At 38.9% G+C, this 24,806-nt stretch overlaps 1 pseudogene; it reads left to right on the plus strand.

Moving 5' to 3' along the window:
* The window catches only part of LOC143027615 (metallo-beta-lactamase domain-containing protein 1-like), a 56,072-nt pseudogene that overhangs the window by 23,652 nt on the left and 7,614 nt on the right, over positions 1-24,806 (plus strand).

A 24,806-nucleotide genomic window follows, 5' to 3' on the forward strand; every position in this document is an offset into this window, starting at 1 on the left:
GAACCTTTCCGTGATGAGTTGACGAAAATTATTAATGATGAAGATTTATCCATGTCACAAATATATAATGTTGTTGTTGTTGTTCCCTAGACTGTCTGTCCGAGCAGTCCCATCTCCTCAAGGAAGGCCACAGCCGAAACTGGGTTTTCCCACAAATCCTTTATAGAGTGTATGTTGTGTTGTTTGCGTGCATGATTGTGTATAATGCAGTCTTCCATTATGTGTTGTATGGTATGGGGTGAAGTGTTACATCCTGGGCAGCTGTTCACAACATGGTCGTCCAGCCTCTTCTGGTAGCTTAGAAGTGCTGGGTGGTGACCGCATCACAGTCTGGCCAAGTGGACTCTGTCCTTTCGTGGGAGAGAGGATTCAGAAGGGTGGATATCAGGGGGTCTGGCATGCAGCAGTGTGTTGTCTTTCAGTGTGTTAATGGAGCGGTGAGTGATATGATTATGAATATGTTTCCGGAGGCTGGTATTTGGTGGTTGTGGAGGAAGAGAAGAGAGTATCTGTGCGTAATAAAGGTCTTTGGGTGTAGTTTTAATGTTTCTTGGTGTGTGTGGGTGTTCTGCTATGTAGTGTAGCTATGTCCTGGAGCTGCAACGTCTACGTCGTGGGACCACCCCCCAACCCCAAGAGTTGGGGGCCAATCAGCAGCAACCACCCCTGGCCATCAGCTCTACGCAGATGGCACCGATCCCCAAGGAGGAGCTACGCCTACCTGGGGGAGTACCACAATATATAATATATAGTACCACAATATATAATGTTGATGAAACTGGTATGATGTGGTGGGCCTTACCAAGAAACACTCAGGCTGGGATGCATGAAAAGAAAGTGAAAGGAAAGAAAGTAAGGAATGCCTATCAGTGCTTTGCTGAGGAAATGTGTCTGGTACTCATAGGCTTAAGTTGACAGTCGTGGGGAAGGCAGGCGAGGTGAAGTCCGGGGGTGGGTTGTGTTTCCCGGACATATATAGGGTAAAGTCCGGCAAAGGGGTAGGCCCCCGGACATTTTCCATTGCCGGACATTTGTTATTCCCGGTCAAGCCTTCCCCCCCTTTTAGTCCGGCAAATCGAGGGTTGAGTGTATTTTCAACTTCGTTATATAAAGATCCAATTTTATGATAAATTTGCCCTTGTATTTTGAACACAGGCATAAAACCTCTTATTTCAGTTGATTGATTCATTCCAAATGATGTCATTGAAAACAATTCATTATATTTCCTTATATTTTTCAAAAAGTTTTTTGAATCTGAAGTTTGGCCTTCCATTAATGTTCTAAGTGGTTCAGGTGGTTGACCAATTGTTTTAAGTTTTACCTTACCGTTAGAACAGCATAAACCTGCAGGCTCACTTTGAAATAGTTTAGCTCGACAATATTTACAAATTTTATTCATTTGACCAATATATGCCATATTTGTATAATTGTTTGAGCTTTGGTATGTAAACACTTCACCATAGTTATTATTAGTCTGTTTTTGAGCATAATCATTCCATCTTGACTGTAATATTCTTGCATTTTGCTCCAAATTCAATTGATTTCTCTGACTTCTATGTGCATCTCTATTAATTTCTAAAATTTCATGTCTCTTTTCATCATTAAGGTTTTCTCTTTGACTTCTATGTGCTTCTCTATCAATTTCTAAAATTTCTTGTCTTCTTTCATCATTAAGGTTTTCTCTGTCTTCTATACGCTTCTCTATCAATTTCTAAAATTTCTTGTCTTCTTTCATCATTAAGGTTTTTTCTCTGACTTCTATGTGCGTCCTTGTCAATTTCCCTTATTTTTTGCTTTTGACCTTCATTTAATGATTCTCTTCTTCTCCTCTGATATTCCCTATTTCCATTCCTAATTCTCTCTTTTTCTTCTTCATCCATCTCACTTATTTTCTTTTTTTTTACTATTACAATTTTCACTTTTTTTTTTTTTTCCTACTTCTACTGTTAACAGTGTTACTGATGATATTAGAATCCATACTAAAAGGATTCAAGTCTGAAACACTACCGCTATAATTACCAGTTTTATTGAGCGAATGAGGAGGTGACGACCTCATTTATTACTAACCTAAAGTGCGATTCGACGAACAACAAATCGGGCAGTTCGAATCGCGTCACCTGGATCGATCGAAAAAAATTAACAAATTTTTAAAAGAATAAATTGTATAGTATAGACGAAATTTATATTAGCTCGTTTAAAAACAATTTTGTATCGAATTTATTCTCAATTTTAATAACTTATCAAAGGTTATGTATGGCAAGTGTATTTTATTATTTTTCTTATATATTGTTTTTTTTTTATTATTTTTCATTTTTTAAAAAGATTAGCCAATATTTGTTCGAAAAGCTCAATTACTTTGAATGCTACTCATGAATTGGTGCCAAATTTAATCTGAAACATTTACAAAGTAAGGTTGTCATCGAAATCGAAATTAGTCGATCGGTCGAATCGAGAAAAAAGTCTGACAGACAGACAGACAGACATGAAACCGCTTTTATCTATTTACATATATATCCCAACACCTTTACCTCTTCTCGACCATAGCAGGGAGGGAACGAAATTCATCAGTAGTGTAGATCAGCTTATCTCCATAGAATTTATCTTTAATAAAGGAGGCAGTTAGAGTGTCAGGCTGCATGGAAAGATGGTGTTGTATAATGAAGTTCAGAATGAAGGGAGAGCAGATGAAACCAAAGATGATAGTATTATATCTGTAAGGAATATATTGGTTGTTAATCCTCCTAAAGAAACAGAACCTATTACGATCACCCTCATCCTTCAATCGGATCTGCAAGAAGGCTTTCATAACATCACCCAAAATGACATAATTGTTGGTTTTAAAGTACAACAAAAGAGAGAGGAGGTTATTCATCAAATCAACTCCCTTGAATGCAGCTTCATTTAAGGAAGGAGCTTTTCCTATTTTGAGTGAACAGTTGAAAACAGGTCTTATTTTAGAGGTGGCAAGATCATCATTCTTGAGCACATGTCTATGTGGTATGAAATTTTGGACAGGAACTTTTTTAGTAACTGGTTCAATAATACCCAAGGCGTCTTGCTGATCAAACACAGCTTCATACTCCTCCCTAAGACCCCTTTGCTCAAGTTTGTTATAGACCCTTTGTGCCACTGCCAAGGCAATCTTAAGATTAGAGGGAACAAGGTCCACCAAATCCTTTTTCCACGCGATCATCACATAATAGTGTCCATCTTTGAAAGAAATGGAAAGTTTGAATTTATCAATTTCCAAAGCATCAATATCAGGGGTTTGTTCTTTGATGCCAATGGATTCTAAAGAATAAAAATTATCAAGACCATATTCTACATTAGAGTTAACAAAGACTTCCTGCAAAGGATCAAATTATAAACTTACAGGTTCTAGGTAGAAATTAATTAGTAACTTATCCTTGCCTAACCTTTTGGGAGGAAAGTATTTAACAGTCCTTTTAGACTGAGTAAAGGAAGTTTCCTTATCAGGTTTCTTTAGAGAAATTCCATTGACCTTGAAAGAAGAATTATAAAAAATAAGAGAATCTCCATAGTAGTTTTCAATACAATTTAACAAATCGACTCTAAGATCAGATTCGGGATTTATCCTCAAAGGTTTCTCCTTATATTTGAAGTTAAGTTATCAAAATTTAGTACTTCATTAGAGGGCATTTCAGAAACCCCTTTTATAATTCTCTTTAAGTAGAAAGGTTTCTCACTAGGAGGGATATATTGAACCCCAGTCCCGTATGGGATGAAACCATCAGCAAGTTTAACCCGTCTTAGGTAAAGTGGGGTCAGACAGACCCCATGCTTTTTTGTTTTTTACTTTTGATATACTAATATATTGCATATAGATATGTTCTCCCCTATACCTTCTTGACGAGTGGAGTAGTTTAAGGGGGTGATAGGGTCATTCCTGAATCTTGCTCTATATAAGCTTTATAGAGCTTTTGGGTCAGTCAGAGCCCACTTTACCTTAGGTGTGAGTAGCATGGGGTTGTTAGACCCCACTTTACCTGAGTTTTTTTCATGTCATATAAATGTTTTATCATTTATACTTATGGGTAAATAAGAATTTCCTCTTTTTTATCATTTTTTTATGACTGATATGTTGAATTTTGTTTGTTTTCAATGGTGATAGTATTATTTGGAATGCATCGTAATTGTGTTGACTAGGGAATCATAGTTTTATGTTCATTATAATTTTTTTTTTTTTTTTAATCTGTCTGTCGTTATTCTGGGTAACTATTGTCTACACTGCAACTTCTCAGACTTCATCTCGGAAAGCTCCTTCGTCCTCTCTCCAGGGGACTCCAAAGGCCTCTCAGAAGGCCTCTCAGGCAGCTATACTGCCTGATCTGGGTAATTCCCAGAATGACCCCTTGATCAAAACCTCTCTCCAGGGGACTTCTCAGGCCTTACTAAAGACCTCCCAGGCAGCTTTACCGCCTGATCTGGGTAATTCCCAGAATGACCCCTTGATCAAAACCCCTCTCCAGGGAACTTCTCAGGCCTCACTAAAGACCCCCCAGGCAGCTTTGCCGCCTGATCTGGGTAATTCCCAGAATAACCCCTTGACAAAAAAACCCTCTCCAGGGAACTTCTCAGGCCTCACGAAAGACCTCTCAGACAGCTTTACCACCTGATCTGGATAACTCCCAGAATGACACCTTGATCAAAGCAACTCGTACAGCTCAGGTGCAAGACGTGGAGATGGAGCCTCAAAGACAAAAGAGACCCCGTACTCCCTCACCAAAGAAAGGAAATAGCAGAACTCTCAAGAACCTGTCATATTCCTCTACAAAACATAAACCGAATCTTCCCAAAACAAACCATTCCATACCTGGAAAACCAAATAAAAAACCATCCAATAACAAATAATGGCCCTATGTCAATGGAACATGTGAGGTTTCCATTCAAATAGAGAACAGATCCGGGTTCTTTTTAAAGAACATAATTTAGCCGCCATTTGTCTACAAGAAACTAAACTGGGCAATGTTATACCCAACTGTGGACACAACTTTACATTCTACAAATCTCCACCTCCTGTAGGTGAACGTGCTCATGGTGGCACAAGTATTATTTTGACCAAGTCATTTCCACAAAAAGCTGTACAATTAAACACAATACTATAAGGGGTTCTTTTTAAAGAACATAATTTAGCCGCCATTTGTCTACAAGAAACTAAACTGGGCAATGTTATACCCAACTGTGGACACAACTTTACATTCTACAAATCTCCACCTCCTGTAGGTGAACGTGCTCATGGTGGCACAAGTATTATTTTGACCAAGTCATTTCCACAAAAAGCTGTACAATTAAACACAATACTATAAGCTTGTGCAACACAAATCTTCATTAATAAATGGATCACTTTGTGCTCCCTATATCTAGAACCTGACTTAGAATCTCAATTAGTGGACAGAGATGGTAATCCAAGGCAATTAGAAGTTAACGATTTACAATCACTTTTAAACCAACTACCTCAACCTTTCATTTTAATGGGGGATTTTAATGCAAAGCATACATTATGGGGAGAAAATAGATGCGACCATCGTGGACTTTCAATTGAAGAACTGCTAGACTATAATGATATAGTTTTAATGAAAGATGGTTCCCCCACAAGGTTTGATGTAGTCCAAAACTCCAATTCTGTAATTGATCTTACAATATGCTCATCATCTTTAAGATTAGATTATCAGTGGTCAGTGGATGATAATCCCAATGGAAATGATCACTTTCCCATACATCTTAAGTATGTCCAAAATATACCCTCCCCATGTTTGCCCAAATGGAAGACAAAGGAAACAAATTGGCAACACTATGAAAGATCCACCAAAGTAACTCATAAAGCTAATGATTTCCCTAGTCCTTCAGCTGCATATGAATATCTAACTAGTATAATGACTGGAGGAGCTATGCTATCAATTCCCAAAACAACAGGGAAACCTCGACGTCCACTGATACCATGGTGGAATAGTAATTGTGCCTTGAGCAGAAAAATTACTAGAGCCTGTTACAAATGTTATCGAAGATGTCCAATCCTGATAAACAGGTTGATATACAAGAGAAACCTTGCTAAACAAAAGCAAACTTTCAAAGAAGCAAGGAGAGAGACGTTCATAAGATACATATCAGAATTAAAGTATAATTCCCCACTTATTTTAGTTTGGGACAGAATACGCAAACTATCAGGGAAATTTTCCCCCTCCCCCCTGCCCATTCTAAAAATCAACTTAGTTGTTATATCAGATACAAGAGAAGTGGCAGAGGCATTTGCACAGCACTACTCAAATATCTCAAGTGCCAGTCACTACTCCCCTGAATTCCACAGTATAAGGAACACAACAGTAGTTACTCCGCCTGCTTGTACTAATGCTGAGGCATATACTGTAACACTCCATTTAGCATCATCAAAATTGAACATGCCTTATCTTTATCTTCACCAACAGCACCTGGAGAAGATAATATCACATATGTAATGATTTCCCATCTACCTCGGGAGTCTAAAAAATTCTTTATTGATGTTTTTAATGAATTTTGGTGTTCAGGAACCTCTTATAAGTTGTAGAAAAACTCTGTTAGAGTTCCACTTTTGAAACCTGGAAAAGACCATAGTGATCCCAAAAGTTACAGGCCTATAGCTCTTACCAGCTGTATTTTTAAGATCTATGAACGAATGGTGAATATTCGTTTGGTGTGGCTCCTAGAATCAAAGAATTTATTATCAGAGAGGCAGTATGGCTTCTGCAAAAACAGAAGTACTTTGGATCCCCTATTATATCTCACACGTGAGATACAAAATGCTTTTGCAATCCGAAATCAGACCATTGCAGTGTTCTTCGATTTGGAAAAAGCTTTTGACACTACCTGGAGAGCCGGTATTTTAAAACAGCTAGCAGATTGGAATATCGTTGGCAATATGTTTAACTTTGCCAAAGATTTTTTATCAAATCGATATTTAAAAGTGCGAATAGGCTCTACCCTATCATCAGAATATCTACAGGAAGAAGGTATTCCACAAGGAAGTGTCCTTAGCCCAACCTTTTTTAGTGTTGCCATTAATGGATTACTTGAACAACTCCCTGTCGGAGTAATTGGCCAAGCATTCGCAGATGATATTGTTTTTATATGTAGTAAATCTACTGCAGTTGAAGCCTGTATCAAAATTCAGAATGCAATTAATGCTGCTACTAAATGGGCAAATAATAAAGGATTTAAATTCTCTACCAAAAAAACTAAAGCTATACACTTTTGTAGAACACAAAAAAGGGAAGTAATCCCAACATTATTTTTAGAAGACTCAATCATAATATATGAAGACAAAGTTAAATATTTAGGAATTGTTTTTGACAAAAAATTAACTTTTGCTGACCATATAAATGAGACAGCAGTTAATGTCAAACAACAATGTAACATTCTTAAAGTTGTTAGTGGCATGAATTTTGGAGCTGACTGTACTACACTATTAAGATTATATCAAGCCATATGCCTAAGTAAGATTGATTATGGCTCTCAGGTTTATGCCTCAGCATGTAAGACACTATTGAAAAAACTGGATGTAGTACACAACATGGCACTATGTATTTGCACTGGGGCTTTTAAGACTTCTCCTGTTGAAAGTCTTTATGTGGACTCTGGTTTTCTCCCTCTTTCCATTCGAAGGGAAGAACAGGGTCTCAGATATATGTCAAGAGCACTAGCTACACATTCTAATCCAAACTACAAGTATATAAAACAACCTATCAACAGAGCACCCACTAAACCTACTTTGCCTAAGCCCCTTGAAGTGAGATTAAACAATAGTACAAGAGAGGTAGGCCTTATTCCTCCTCTAGTTATGGAAATCACTTTTGCAAAATGCCCTCCGTGGTGTAGGCCACCTATAAACATTTGCCAAATGAAAGAAAGCAAAAACATCAACTCAAGTGCTCAACTGAAAAGTAACTTCTTAGCCCATATTTCTGAACACAACAACTCGATTGCTGTATACACTGATGGGTCAAAAACGGCTACTGGAACTGGATGTGCTATCATCCTTGGAGAAAAAATAATTAAAAAGAGCCTTCCCAATCAATTCTCAATTTTTAATGCAGAAATTTATGCTATCTATAGCTGTCTAAAATTTATTTTTAACACAAGCAGAAATGAGGACTCATACATTATTTATTGTGATTCCCAAAGTGCATTGACAGCGCTACAAGGATTGATACCCTCTAATCAACTTATCCAAGAAGTGCAGAATTGGCTGGTCCTCCTGCACTCTCGAAAACAAGTTGACATAAAGTTCTGCTGGGTTCCTTCACATATGGGAATTCGTGGAAATGAGCAAGCTGATACAGCTGCCACACAGGCAGCTTCCACCCCGGGTTCCCGCTCTATAAAGGTTCCTTGCGAAGACCTAATTTTTTTTTTATTAGATCATACTGTAGGATCAGGTGGCAGGACCAATGGTCCAACACGAACAATAACTTTAAACTAAAGTCAATCAGACCTGTCAGCCCCTGGACCTATACAGGGATGGACAGAAGGTCCAGCATAGTTTTAACACGCCTACGTATAGGGCACACATACCTAATCCACAAGTACCTCCTAACTAGTGGAGCAGAGAGACAGGTCCCCCAGTGCTCCAATTGTAATATTAACATCACAGTGAGGCATATACTTACTGAATGTCCTCTCTATTCTGATCAAAGAAGAAAATTCAGTTTAGCCAATAAACCGCTAACAAGTATTTTAGGAATGGATGCCCCTGTAGGAAAGGTTTGCAAATTTTTAAAAGAGACGAATTTATTTTATGATATTTAATTATATAGTTTATGTTTGTTGTGAATGATTAGGATATACTTCTGTTTGTTGTAGATGAGTAGAGAAGTAAACCTTACTTGTTATGAATGTGAAAAATAGCATCTACATATTTTAAATATATAGAATAACTTTTATGATTTTATAACTAAAATAGATTGTATATTAGTATTTTAATGTATAGATAACTGGTTGACATATATGCGCTGAATGGCCTTTGGCTCTGGCGTGTGGTAAATAGCCACAAACTTCATAAATTCAATTCAATTCACTAATGTTCCCAATAATAATTACCACAAAGTGTTATTTTCTTCAATTCAGGAGCCTTCAAACCATGCCTATCATAACTTTAAATAAGATACAATTAAACTCCCCTCCTCTTTATTTTGTGTATTAAATCTATGTAACAATTTTGGTTTAATAAATCGGGAATTAACTTTGAGAAATTACTTAAAGTAAATATTAACCTGTGGCCTTCTTTTTTGGAAACCTGTAACCAAGGGATCACATCTTTGGTTCAGAAGGCCTTCAAGAATTTTAGAATTTCTAAAGCATCTACATTTAGAGAATTTACGCTGGTTAAAACAAAGGTGACCAGTAAGTTCTTAAATGTAATTTCTGAAATGTTAAACTGTATTCTCTAAATGTAGTCAATTTAATCTTCTCTAATATGAGAATTTAATCTACAATGTTTGAATTTAACCTAATTTATTTGCAGTCAGTTTTGACTTTAACTTAATCCCCCCCCCCTTTGTCGTAAGCTACAATCTAGCGCTTTATTTAAAGTTATGACAGGTGGTTACGAAGGCTGGCCTCCTGATATTCTCTCGTTACGAGTTTGTTCAGAACTTGGTCATTTCCTCGTTTGAGGACCTTATTTTCCCTTTGATGGAAAGTAACCGGCACTGAGGGGGCGCTTATTATTCCCATATTCTTTTACGAAGTTTATCGAATTGTTGTATTGAACTTGGTGGCCTCTATTTTTTCTAATCATGGTTTCCCTTGCTTTGTTTGTTCTTTTCCATTTAAATTATCTCTTGGTGAAATTACTCAAAGATCTGTCTTATTGGTTGGTCTATAAGACAGTTTTCAGTACGACAGTTGTATACTTTTGAATTGGGGACGAGTCTTTGTTTGGGTTGTTGTTTCAAATGGCTAGTGACAAAAAGCCATTTTCTGAGTCTGAGGACTTAAAAAAAGTCCAAAGACAAAGAGCCCATAAGAAATGTTTAATGACTAAGGACCTTAAGGCATTAAAAAATTCACAACTGACACTTTGTGTGTCTGTCCTTGATTCTATGTTATCCCAAATTGAAAATTTCCTAACGGAAATTCAAACATTTGATGATGACATTTACTTGTTACTCCCTGAATAAAGAAAGGATGAGGATATGGAGAATTCCAGGGATTACCGCCCGTCTATTCTCCCAGAATTGTCTCCTTTCAAGGAATGGAGACAGTGATTAAGGGGAGTCCAAGGTTCTGAGGTTGGTGATTCTAGCAAATCCACTGGAGTTGATTCAGTAAAACTTCCCCTCCTTCCTATTGTTCTTCAACACTTGAGAGCAATTCTCACAATCCCTTTGCCTACTTCAATTTTAAAAAGGGTTTTCAGAATGCCATTGCTGGTATTCCCAATCTGACTACATACATAAATACATATATCAAGGCTTTTCCCTCTTACAAGGGAGGTAGCCAAAAAGGAAAAGGCATAAGATCATTCCCACCCATTCCATCCCTGAATACACTCCAACCCCTCCCCCCTCCCTCTCATCTTAGCACCTCCTGGATGACAGGTCATCCCTGCACCCTGTCCACTGCCCTGGGTCAGAAGCAGTGTCACAAGACACAGCACATCCACAGCAAGGCCACTTCATTAAATTGGCGACCCCCCCTCTCCGTCCCCCCATTGCAAAAAGGAGAAGATGGGGAGAAATCCCTTCGAGCTGCATCAAATTTTGCTCACACATACTACCTCACCCCCCATCCCCCCACCCATCACAACATCATCCATATACAACCATTCTCCATTCACCCCTGTCTTCCGTCCTCTCCCGTCCTTCCTCAACAGACATTCCCCTCTTCCCCAAAACCCCCTTCACCCCATCCATCCACCACATCCTAGGACATTCCCTCATGTTCACTCCCTCCACATCTGCCTTCCATTCCTCTTTTACTAGTCTTTCTTCACTCATTCTTTCCATGTGTCCAAACCATCCTAATACTCTTTCATCAACCCTATCTCCCAACTCCCTTTCCACCCCTGTTCTCCTCCTCACCTCCTCATTTCTCACTCTATCTAGCCTAGTAACCCCCATCATACTTCTCAGACACCTCATCTCAAACACATTCAAACTCCTTCTCTCTTCCTCTCTTACGTTCCATCTTTCTGCCCCATACAGTGCTGTTGGCACAATCACTCCTTCATACAGTCTCCTCTTAACATCCATTCCCAAATGTCTATTTCTCATTACACTCTTTAATCCACCAAGGCATTTACTCGCTTCTCTCAATCTACATTCTACCTCCACCTTCACTCCACCTTTTCCTGCCACGTTTGCACCCGAGTATCTAAAACTATCCACTTCCTCCAGTCGCTCTCCCTTAATGCTCACTTCCAGTCTACTGCCACTTTCACCCCTTGTACATCTCATCACCTTACTTTTACCCACATTTATCTTTAGGTTTCTTCTATCACATACTCTCCCAAACTCTGTCACCAACTTCCTCAATCCATCCTCCGATCCTGCCACAAGCGCAGTGTTGTCCGCAAACAAGAGCTGGCTCACCTCCCACTTTTCTCCATTTTCTTTAACCATCTCCAATCCCTGACCCATTACCCTTGCATTTACCTCTCACACTACCCCATCCATATACAAGTTGAACAGCCAGGGCGACATAACGCATCCCTGACGAAGTCCCACTTTTACCTCGAACCACTCACTCTCTCCATTTCTAATCCTGACACAAGCTCTACTACTCTCATAAAAATTCTTGACAGCTCCTAGAAACTTTCCCCTATCTTGTATATCCGGAAAACCTCCTATCTCGTATATCCGCAAAACCTCCCACAGTGCCTTTCTGTCTACCCTGTCGTAAGCCTTTTCCAGATCCATAAAAACCCAAAAAAACATCCTTCCCCTTTCCTATAACTTTCTCACATATCTGTCTTACCACAAAAGTCTGATCTACACAACCCCTACCCATCCTAAATCCACACTGTTCCTCACCAATTACTCCCTCTGTTCTTCTCCTAATCCTTTCAATCAAGATCCTCCCATAGGCCTTCCCAACTACACTTAACAAGCTAATCCCTATGAAACTACTACATTCACACTTGTCCCCTTTTCCCTTGTAAAGTGGAACTATACAGGCACTCCTCGAGTCCTCCGGCACTCTACCCTCTCTCCAGCAAACATTAAATAACCTCAACAGCCAGTCCACCATCACTGTACCTACTTTTTTTTAGACATTCTGCATGGCATCCATCCAGACCAGGTGCCTTACATGCTTTCATCATCTTAACAACTGCCTTCACTTCATCCTTCCTTATTTCTCCTCCATTTTCCTCACTCGTCACAGTCATTTTCTTAGCATTTCCCACTGCAGCTATCTTTCCCTCCCTATCCTCCTTCACATTCAGCAACTCCCTAAAATATTCTGCCCATCTTCCCCTTACTGCCTTCTCTTCCATTATCATCTCTCCATCTGCACCATTTACCTTTTCTTCTCTACTTGATTTGCCTCCTCTTCCTCTCTTAATTTCTTTCCAAAACATCTTTTTATTACTTTCAAAATTTTCTGTCATACTCTTACCCCATTTTACATCTGCTCTCCTCTTTGCCTCCTTTACTTTTTGCTTTACTTCTCTTTTCTTTTCTTTGTACCTCTCATATGACTCCCTCGTCCTATTTTGTAACCAATCTGTGAAAGCTCGCTTCTTCTCTTCTACAACCTTCTTTGTTTCCTCATCCCACTATTCACTACCCTTCCTTCTATTCCTTCTATTCTTCTTCTTTGCACACTTTGTGACTCCCTCCTTGAACCATCCCCATTCCTCCTCCACTCCTAGCCCTACTCTATCCCTCACTCCCTCCCACTCTTCCCTCAGCTTCTTCTTGTACTCCTCCTTTTCCTTTTCATTTAAAGAGTTCACTCTAAGCACCTCCCTACCTTTTGTCCTTTTGTCAGAAATTAATTTATTTAAAAGGGTATCTCAGAGGGGAGGCTTTTCACTTAGTGGAGAATTTACCAGTGGATGATTCTAATTATGACACTGTGTTCCTTCTTCTTGATTATTTGCTTTTTAATAAGGAGGAGATCTTAGACAAGGTGTTAAATTCTATTACTAATGCACCTGAGGTCTCCAAGTTGAAGGACCTAGAAAGTTACATTAGGTCTGTAGATTCTAAACTACAAGACCTTAAGGGGATTGGAGTTGACTTTACTAAGGCTGGAAGTGAGGGCCTCTTTTTGATTAGCAAGTTAATTTTAAATAAATTACCTAAATTTTTCTTGATTGAATTGTCTCGGGTGATTAATTCAAATTACCCCAATTTTAATCAACTTAAAGAAGTTTATCAATCTGTTTTAGTTAGACTTAAAATGGGATCTGATGACCTTAATGTCAAACCCAGACGAAGTGGTGCTACCAGCTCCTTTGCCTTAAGGAAAATTCCTTAAAAAAAACCCTGTTGATTCTAGGAAAGGAGTTAGTCACTCATTTAAGGTCAAACCAGATTCCGTTAAGAAGTCTATCTTCAGATGTAGATTTTGCCCCACTTCTGACCATGCAAGTTCAAAGTGTTTTTCCTATATTTCCCTTAAACACAGAAAAGCTAGAGCAACTCAATTAGGACTGTGTGACCTATGTTTGAATCATGGACATGACTCTTTGGAATGCCCCGGGTTAAAGGCTGCTCCTCCTTATAAATGTTTTGTGTGTAACAAATCTGAGCACCATGGAGCCATGTGTCCTATGGCTAACAAGTTACCTCTTTTCGAAGAAAAATGTTTAATTTCCATGGTTTATCAGATTCAATTGTTCTTTTGGTTTCTCTTCCTGTTAGCAGAGGCAAGAGAACTGCCTAATGTCTCTTCCTATTAGATACTGGAGCTCAGTTTTCCATTATTAACAAGGACAAGTTGGTTTCTTCATTTGGTTTACCTCTAATGAATAAAAGGGGTTTTAATTATGCTGCAAATCTCAAACTCCCCTTTGGGTTAAAACTGTTTAGTTTGTTTTTTGCAGTAGAGGGGTTCAACTTGTCCATACAAATTCCTTCATTATCCTCTGTACTTCAAATTATGAACAATCATGAATTTTATGTTTCCCCTAGTTTTCCCAAGGTGAAGGGAGATCAGCTGAAGGTTTTAGGCATCATTGGAAATGACATTCTGCAAAACTTTCAGCAGTTTTCTATTGAGAGAGCCCCCTTATGTGGTAGTCCATCTTGCAAGGTTATTAAACTTGGTGATGGTTTCTTTCCATATGGGACCGGGGTTCAATATATCCCTCCTAGTGAGAAACCTTTCTATATAAGGAGAATGATAAAGGGGGTTTCTGAAATGCCCTCTAATGAAGTACAAAATTCTGATAGCTTCAAATTTAAGGAGGAACCTTTGGGGATAAATCCTGAATCTGACCTTGGGAGTCGATTTGTTAAATTGTATTGAGGAATACAATGGGGATTCTCTTATTTTCCACAATTCTTCTTTAAAGGCCAATGGAATTTCTCTAAAGAAACCTGAGAAGGAAATTTCCCATACTCTGTCTAAAAGGACTGTTAAATACTTTCCTCCCAAAAGGTTAGGCAAAGAAAAGTTACTTGTCAATTTCTGGTTAGAACCAGTAAGTTTACAATTTGATCCTTTGCAGGAAGTCTTTGTTAACTCTAATGTAGAGTATGGTCTTGATGATTCTTATTCTTTAGAAAACATTGGCATTAAAGAAGAACAAACCCCTGACATTGATGCTTTGGAAGTTGATAAATTTAAACAGTCCATTTCCATCGAGGATGGGCACTATTATGTAAAGATCCTGTGGAAAAAGGATTTGGTGCACCTTGTTCCCTCAAATCTAAAGATAGCCTCGGCAGTGGCACAAAAGGTCTATTACAAGCTTGAGCAAAGGGGCCTTAGGGAAGAGTATGAAGCTGTGTTTGACCAGCAAGAGACCTTGGGTATTATTGAACCAGTTACTAAAAGAGTCCCTAGCCAACTTTTTATATCCGATAGACATGTGCTCAAGAATAATGATCTTGCCACCTCTAAAATAAGACCTGTTTTCAACTGCTCTCTCAAAATAGGAAAAGCCCCTTCCTTAAATGAAGCTGCATTCCCAGGAGTTGATTTGATGAACAACCTCCTCTCTCTCTTATTGTACTTCAGAACCAACAATTGTCATTTTAGCAGATATTATGAAAGCCTTCTTGCAGATCAGTTTGAAGGATGAGGGTGATCGTAATAGGTTCTGTTTCTTTAGGAGGATTAACGACCAATATATTCCTTACAGATATAATACTATCATTTTTGGTTTCATCTGCTCTCCCTTCATTCTGAACTTCATTATACAACATCATCTTTCCATGCAGCCCGACACTCTAACTGCCTCCTTAATTAAGGATAAATTGTATGTAGACAATCTGGTCTACAATACCAATGAATTTTGTTCCCTCCCTGCTATGGTCGAGAGGATTAATGAGATCATGCTTAATGGAGATTTACCTCTCAGGGAGTGGACATGCAACCAGACTTCTGTTCTTTCTGTTCTTGAACAAGAATTCATTTGCAATAAGGAAGAGGTAAAGGTGTTGGGATATATTTATAATAAAAATTATGATACCTTAAGAATCAAGGAAACAAACACACCATGCTCAGATAAGAGGGAGGGTGGAGGGGTGTGGAGTGTATTCAGGGATGGAATGGGTGGGAATGATTTTATGCCTTTTTCTTTTTGGCTACCTCCCTTGTAAGGGGGAAAAAGCCTTGGTATATGTATGTATGTAAGAATCAAGGATGTTTCCCTTAACAAAGATGCCTCGACCAAAAGACAAGTTTTGTCTTCTTTGGCTTCTATATTTAATCCATTATGTCTTTTTTCTCCTGTGTTATTACAAGGAAAAATTCTTATTAGAAAGATGTGCCAGAAAATGGTAGATTGGGATTTGAAATTGGATAGCGAGTTGCTTACAAGATGGAAGAAGTTATGCAAAAAATTTAGGGAGGTTAATGACTTATTCTTTAAAAGGAAAACTTTGTGTTCTGAATCTCCCCTTAAGTTATTTGTTTTTGCTGATGCTTCTAAGGAAGCCTATGGATGTGCCATTTATGTAGGGCAAGAAAGAAGAGAGTTAAGGGAGTCTAATGGCTCTCTTCTACTTGCCAAGGTCAAGGTGGCTCCTATTAAACAAAGAACATTACCTTCTTTGAAGCTTATGGCAGCTTTACTATCTTTAAAATGCCTCAAAACTATTTTTGAGGAAGGACTGGTGTCTCCCCCACTGGTTGATTCTGTTGTACTCCTTGTTGATAGTCAAGTTGCTCTTTCTTGGATCCTGACCAATAAAGCTCCTAAGAAGAATATATTTGTTAATAATAGATTGAAGGAAATTTCCAATCTTTAGGAAAATTTCAAAGCTAATTATACTCCTATTTCCTTTACCTATGTTCCTTCTGAATATAAATATGGCTGATTTTATAACCAAACCTTGCGGTGCTAAGGTGTTCAAGGAAAAATTCAATTGGTGGGTTTATGGACCAGAATGGTTAATGTTGCCACCTCATACATGGCTGAAGGGTCACTAGGGATGTATTCCCTCCAGCATCAAGGGAGACATTGTCAATGCGGCTGTTGTGCAAGTTGACACCTCTTCTCTAATTGATGTCTTAAAGCTTTCTTCTTACAGCAAACTTTTACATCACACTTCTTTGATCTTTAAGTCTGTCTTTTTGTTTAAGCAGTCTAATGCTGACTCAGTTAAGGTCGCTTCTAATCATTTGAAATGGCTTATTTACAGAACTCCAATACTAATGACATACCTCCTTTAGTAAGTCAAATGAACTTGTTCAGTGGCGATTCTAGGACTATGAAAGTGGGAGGGCCAACTGAAAAACTGGGGGGGCCATGGTTTTTACAAAAAGCCCTTAGTAAGGCCAAAATTAGTTTTTACAAATCAGATTCTCATTCTGCCATGAATCATAAATAGGATAATAGTTGCATAAAATTACATACATACATACATATACCAAGGCTTTTTTCCCCTTACTAGGGAGGTAACCAAAAAGGAAAAGGCATAAAATCATTCCCACCCATTTCATCCCCGAAAACACTCCACACCCCTCCACCCTCCCTCCCATCTTAGCACCTCCTAGATGACGGGTCATCCCTGCACCCTGTCCACTGCCCTGGGTTAGAAGCAGTGTCGCAAGACACAGCACATCCACAGCAAGTCCGCTTCATTAAATCGGTGACCCCCCCCCCCTCTCCGTCCCCCCCATATAAAGGAGAGGACGGGGAGAAATCCCTTTGGGCTGCATAAAAATTTTGCTCACACATACTACTTCACCCCCCATCCCCCCGTCCATTCCACCTCATGCATCACAACATAAAATTACCTTATAATAAATCAATTAATTAATGACCTGTCTCATTTGTTACCAAAAGAAAAAGTAAATTTTATCTTCAGTTATCCTAACAACTTGTTCAGTAAAGTTGTCAATATACATCATATATCCAAGAGTTATACAACTCCAGGAGTTTATAAGTTACCTTATTTAGATTGCAAGGATGTATATTGGGGACAAACGGGTAGAGACCTTACCACCAGGGTCAAAGAACACAAGAACTCAGTAAAATATGGGCAGGAAAATTCCTTTGTATTTCAGCATGTCGCCAACAAAAACCATCAGATAGATTGGGATGATGCTGAAATAATTTACAAATCTAAATGCAGTTTCAGAAGAAAAATGGTAGAATCCTCTTTGATAAATAATTTTCCAAATTATAATATTTCTTATGGTCAGTGGTCACCAGATTGTATATCTTCATTTGCAATAAATAAAATGCTACCTTCTACATTAGCAGTGGACAAAATCCACCAAGGTCCACGCAACACCGGACACGTAACCTGAGCCCCCGTCCCTTCCTGCTTACCTCACTACTTCTGTATAAATACACATTGTTCTCTACTCTGTAATTCACATCTGCTGAAGAGGATCATAGTTAGTGATCGAAATATACAGATCTTATACTTTCACTTATTCTTCTCCGAAAGGGGGTTATCAGTATTATATATATATATATATATATATATATATATATATATATATATATATATATATATATATATATATATATATATATATATATACATACATACATACATATACCAAGGCTTTTTCCCCCTTACTAGGGAGGTAGCCAAAAAGGAAAAGGCATAAATCATTCCCACCCATTCCATCCCTGAAAACATTCCACACCCCTCCACCCTCCCTCCCATCTTAGCACCTCCCAGATCATCCCTGCACCCTGTCCACTGCCCTGGGTCAGAAGCAGTGTCGCAAGACACAGCACATCCACAGCAAGGCCGCTTCATTAAATCGGTGACCCCCCCTCTCCATCCCCCCAATAAAGGAGAGGATATGCAAAAAAACCAGGGGGGCCAATCTGGGGGCCAGCTGAAAAACTGGGAGGGGCCATGCCCCCCAATTCCCCCCCTAGAATTGCCACTGAACTTGTTCATAGACAAGAATGGTTTCATAAGGTCCAAGGGCAGAATTGACAAGAACATTTACCTCAAATATGAGGTAGTGAATACCCTTTTTTTTGTCCAAATCCCATCATTTGACTAAACTCTTGATATTATTTGCTCATTGACAAGTAATGCACATGGGACTGCAAGCTACTCTTAATTTCCTTTGCATGCATGGATTGTGGATCTTTAAAGCCAGACAAGCTGTTTTAAACATTTTGAAGGGTTGTATAGTTTGTAAGAAATATAATTCCCGTGCTGTTAACTATCTTTCTCCTTCCTCTTTACCTGCCTCTTAGAATAAATTTAAGTGTGCCTTTTACTTATACTGGTGTGGATTACATGGGGCATTTATGGGTTAGAGACAGAAATGGAGATGAAGTCAAGGGTTACATTTTGATATTTACTTGTTTTAATACTAGAGCTGTCCATTTGGAAGTTGTGGATTCTATGCCCACTGCTGAGTTCATTTTGGCTTTCATTAGATTTACTAACAGATGGAATTCCTTCAGTAGTTTATTCTAATAATGCCAAATCCTTTATACAAGTGGGAAATATTATTGGACAACTTCTATCATCTTTTGAATTTGAAGAGAAGTTTAAAACTTCCCCTGTTCAGCATAGAACCATCCCTGTTTATGCTGCCTGTTATGGTGCCACATGGGAAAGGTTGATTCAGACAGTGAAACAATGTCTCTATAAGGTATTGGGTAGGTCTGTTCCTTCCCTGGCAGAGATTACCACTCTTTTGTCCGATGTTCAAAAATTTTTGAACAATAGACCTCTTACTTATCGTTCCTGTGAGAACGAAGTAGATGTTATTACCCCTAATCATTTCCTTATAGGAAGGACCATTCCTTCCTTGATATTTGGCGACTTGGAAACAAGTCCCTGAATGGGAATAAGGAGAAGACTATCCTTCTCTTCTTAACTTAGTCATGGATTGTAGGGATTATTTTTATGAAGAGTTTAAGAAACGATGACTGACAGAGTACTTGGTCAGCTTAAGGGAAAGGGATAGAGCTGCCTACCGCAGTTCTAGAAGCTGGGAAAAGGGTGACATTGCTTTTTTAAAACTGCCTTTTAAAAACAAACCCTTCTGGCCCATAGTTCATGTAGTTGAAAACTTTTCCTGACCAAGACCATGTGATACATACAGTCTCTGTCATTAAGCCCGATGGAAACTATCAAAGTTAACATTAGACTTTTAATCCCTCTAGAGCCCCATGCTGAGTTACATTCCTGTCATGAGGATGAATATCCTGGGGATCCTATTTTGCAGGCTAGTGAGTTGGAGCCCTTTGAAGAGGACTCAAACTTGGAGGAGGCTATTTCTTCGGAAAACGACTGTGTCACTCCAGAACCTACCTCTATGAGACCTTCTCGTAAGACTGCGCTATCCTCTAGGGACCAAGTAAGGTCTCTAGCTCTTATAAGGTTATTGTAAATTTTCCTCAAAAGTGTTGTATTCATTAAGTACTTTCTTTTTGTTGTTGGAGAGGTTGTGGTAATTGTTATTGGGAATTTTAGTGTTTACCTTAGTACGGGAAACTTTCCCTCAAAGTGTTATTTTCTTTGGTTCAGGAGCCTTTCCTGAAACTTTGAGCCACGCCTATCGTAACTTTAAATAAGATACAATTAAACTCCCCTCCTCTTTATTTTGTTTATCAAATCAATGTAACAATTTTGTTTTAATAAATCGGAAATTAACTTTGAGAAATTCCTTAAAGTAAATATTAACCCATGGCCTTCTGAGCTCTTTTTGAACTCGTAAGAGTCCCTTGGAACACTGTGTGCACTAACGTTGGAACAGTGATCAGATTACCCTGAGCTCAGGACAAAGAAGGACCTCTTTTTTGGAAAACTCTAACCAATGAATCATGTCTTCAGTTCAGAAAGCCTTCAAGAATTTTAGAATTTCTAAAGCATCTACATTTAGAGAATCTACGCTGGTTGAAACAAAGGTGACCGGTAAGTTCTCAAATGTAATTTCTGAAATGTTAAACCATAGTATTCATAAAGGAAGCAAAGAATATATAGAAGATGTAGAAATGGCTGAAGTAATGACCAGACACTTTAAGTCTGTATTTACAATTGAAAGCTCACAAATGTGGGATGAAGGGCAGCGAGAAGAATCCCTCAAAATGAAAGAAAAAACGGTGACACAGAAATAAGGGACCAAATAAAGAACCCTGACATCAGAAAGTCATATGGGTCTGATGGAATAGCGAACTGGATATTGAGAGAATGTATAGATGAATTTACAGATAAAATAAACAAGATAATTGACTTCTCACTCAAAAAAGGAAGAGTGCCACAAGATTGGAAAAGTGCAAACATTGTACCAATATACAAAGGAGGAGATAAAGAAAATCGAACAAACTATAGACCGGTGTCCCTTACAAGCACAATTGCAAAAATATGTGAGAGTTATTAAGAATAAATGGATTAAACACTTAGAAGAGAACAAAATACTAAGCCCCAAACAATTTGGATTTAGAAGTGGAAGATCATGTACTACAAACTTAATATGCTTTTACTCAGGATTAATAGAAATAATATAAGGAGATGATTGGCCAGATTGTGCCTTCTTGGACTTACAAAAGGCTTTTGACAAATTACCACACAAAAAGCTACTAAGAAAAATTGAAACAATAGATGGAATGCAAAGAAAATTATTGGAATGGATGAAAGATTTCATGAACGGAAGAAATATGAGGGTGGTACTTAGAGATAAGAACTCAAATTGGGTAGATATGATAAGTGGAGTCCCCCAAGGCTCTGTATTGGCTCCAATAATGTTTGCTGTTTATATAAACAACATGGATGAAGGCGTGGAATGTTATATGAACTTCTTTGCAGATGATGCAAAACTATTGAAGAGAGTAAGTACAGAAGAAGATTGCAAATCTTTTCAAGAAGACCTGGACAAAGTCTGGAAATGGAGTAAAAAGAATGAAGTGAATTTCAACATTAAGAAATGCAGTATGGAATTTGGAAAAAGCAAAAATAGAATATCGGGTCAATATGAAATTGGCACAAAAGAAGTTATAAAAGTAAACTTAGAAAGGGACCTAGGAGTAATTATCTCAAACAACATGACACCAGACAAACATGTTAACAAAATAATTGGAGAAACTTGTACATACATATACCAAAGGCTTTTTTCCCCCGTATATGGGAGGTAGCCAAAAGAAAAAGGCATAGTAACCACTCCCACCCATTCCATCCCCCTACATATTCCACTCCCCTCCACCCTCTTCCCTCCCTCTTATCTTGGCACCTCCTGGATGATGGGTCATCCCTGCATCTTGTCCACTGTCGTGGGTCAGAAGCAGTGTCGCAACTTATAACTTAATGAAATCAATGAAAGTGGCTTTTGACTACATGGATGAGGAAATGATAAAGAAGATACTAGTTACAGTGGTAAGACCAAAACTGGAATACGCAGCACCTCTATGGACACCTAGTACAAAAAAACAAACTAGAAAGAATTCAAAGAGCAATGACAAAGATGGTACCAACACTTTGCAAGTTGACAGACGAACAAAGATTGGACAAACTAAACTTATCAACCCTAGAACAAAGAAGAGAAGGAGGTGATTTGATAACCATCTACTGAATTATGAAAGTGATGGAAATTCTTGATAGGGATGACCTACTAAAATGGGACAGAAGAAATACAAGAGGACACGAGAAGAAACTTAAAGACAGTTACAGAAGAGATCTGAAAGAAAAAAAAACAGCTTTTCACACAGAGTAATAAATACATGGAACAAACTGAAAGAGGAAACAGTGAGTGCTAATATTATACATGAGTTTAAGAAAGAACTGGATGCAGAAAGATACAACTGCGGGTCACTGCGTATAGCTCTCCTCCTGCAAAATACAACTAGGTAAATACATATACCAAAGGCTTTTTCCCCCTTACCAGTGAGGTAGCCAAAAATTAAAGGCATAAGATCCACTCCCATCCATTCCATCCCCCTACACTCCACACCCCCATTCACCTCCTTCCCTCCCTCCCTCTTATCTTGGCTCCTCCTGGATGATGGGTCATCCCTGCATCTTGCCCATTGCCCTTGGTCAGAAGCAGTGTCACAAGGCACAGCACATCCACAGCAAGGCTGCTTAATTTAATCAGTGACCTTCCCTCTCTGTCCACTCATGCAGAAAAAGAGAAGACAGGAAGAAATCCCTTCGGGCTGCATCAAATTATTTTTTCACACATTCTCCTTCACCCCGCCCCCCCCCATTGCCCACCCACTCCCTTTCATGCATCACAGCATCATCCATACACAACCATTCTCCATTCACCCCTATCTTCTGTCTTCTCCTGTCCTTCCTCAACAGACATTCCCCTCTTTCCCAATGTCCCTTTTACCCCATCCATCCATCCATCTCATCCGTGGTTGCCCCCACAGGTTCACTCCATCCACCTCTGCCTTTCACACCTCTTTTACCAATGTTTCGTCACTCATTCTTTCCATGTCTTCAAACCATCCCAATATTCTTTCATCAACCCTATCTCCCAACTCCCTTTCCACCCCTGCTCTCCTCACCTCCTCATTTCTCACTCTATCCAGCCTAGTAACCCCTATCATACTTCTCAGACACATCATCTCAAACACATTCAAACTCCTTCTCTCTTCCTCTCTTATGTTCCATGTTTCTGCCCCATACAGTGCTGTCGGTACAATCATTCCTTCATACAATCTCCTCTTAGCATCCATTCCCAAATGTCTATTTCTCATTACATTTTTTAATCCCCCAAGGTATTTACTTGCTTCTCTCAATCCATATTCTACCCTCACCTCCACTCCTCCCTTTCCCGCCATGTTCACACCCAAGTATCTAAAACTATCCATTTCCTCCAGTCTCTCCCCCTTAATACTCATTTCCAGTCTGCTGCCACTTTCTTCCCTTGTACATCTCATCACCTTACTTTTACCCACATTTATTTTCAACTTCCTTCTTTTGCACACCCTCCCACACTCCACTTCTTCAATTCCTCCTCTGATCCTGCCATAAGTGCAGTGTCATCAGCAAGCAACAACTGGCTTATCTCCCATTTTTCTCCATTTTTTTTAACTATCTCCAATCCCTGACCCTTGCATTTACCTCTTGCACCACCCCATCCATGTATAAATTGAAAAGCCAAAGCAACATAATACATCCCTGATAAAATCCCAACTTTACCTCAAACCACTCTATCCATATCTGATTCTAACACAGGGTCTACTACTCTCTTAAATATTCTTGACTGCTCTTGACAGCTTTTCTCCTATCCCATATATCTGTAATACCTCCCACAGTGCCTTCCTGTCTACCCTGTCATAAGCCTTTTCCAAATCCAAAAAGTCCCCCAAAAAATCCTTACCTTTTCCTAAAGCTTTCTCACATATGTCTTACCACAAAAATCTAATCCACACAACCCCTACCTGCCCTAAACCCACACTACCCTAAACCCACACTGTTCCTCACCCTCTGTTCCTCTTCTAATCCTCTCAATCAAAACCCTCCCATAAGCCTTCCCAACTATACTTTACAAACTGGTCCCTCTGAAACTACTACACTCACACTTGTCCCCTTTTCCCTTGTACAGTGCAACTATACAGGCACTACTCCAGTCCTCCGGCACTCTACCCTCTCTTAAACAAACATTTAATAACCTCACCAGCCAGTCCACCATCAATATACCTCTCTTTTTTAGACATTCTGCATGACACCCATCCAACCCATGTGCCTTACCTGCTCTCATCATCTTAACAACTACCTTCATTGTATCTTTCCTTATTTCTCCTCCATTTTCCTCACTCATCACTGTCATTTTCTTAGTGCTTTCTACTGCAACTACCCTTCCCTCCCTATCCTCCTTCACATTTAACAACTCCCTAAAATACTCTGCTCATCTTCCTTTTACTGCTGTCTCTTTCATTATCATCTCTCCATCTGCACCTTTTACCTTCTCTATTTGATTTGCCTCCTCTTCCTCTTTTAATTTCTTTCCAAAACGTCTTTTTACTACTTTAAAAATTTTGTCATACTCTAACACCATTTCACATCTGCTCTCCTCTTTGCCCCCTTTATCGTATCCTTTACTTCTTTTCTCTTTTCTTTGTACCTCTCCTATGATTCTCTCACCCTATTTTGTAACCAGTCTGTGAATGCTTGCTTCTTCTCTTCTACTACCTTCTTTGCCTCCTCATCCAACCACTCACTACCCTTCCTTCTATTTCCTCCTGTCCTCCTTGTTTC

This window comes from Oratosquilla oratoria, chromosome 8 (genome assembly GCF_046742065.1).
Source record: "Oratosquilla oratoria isolate Oo_2021 chromosome 8, ASM4674206v1, whole genome shotgun sequence".
Classification (NCBI taxonomy): domain Eukaryota; kingdom Metazoa; phylum Arthropoda; class Malacostraca; order Stomatopoda; family Squillidae; genus Oratosquilla; species Oratosquilla oratoria.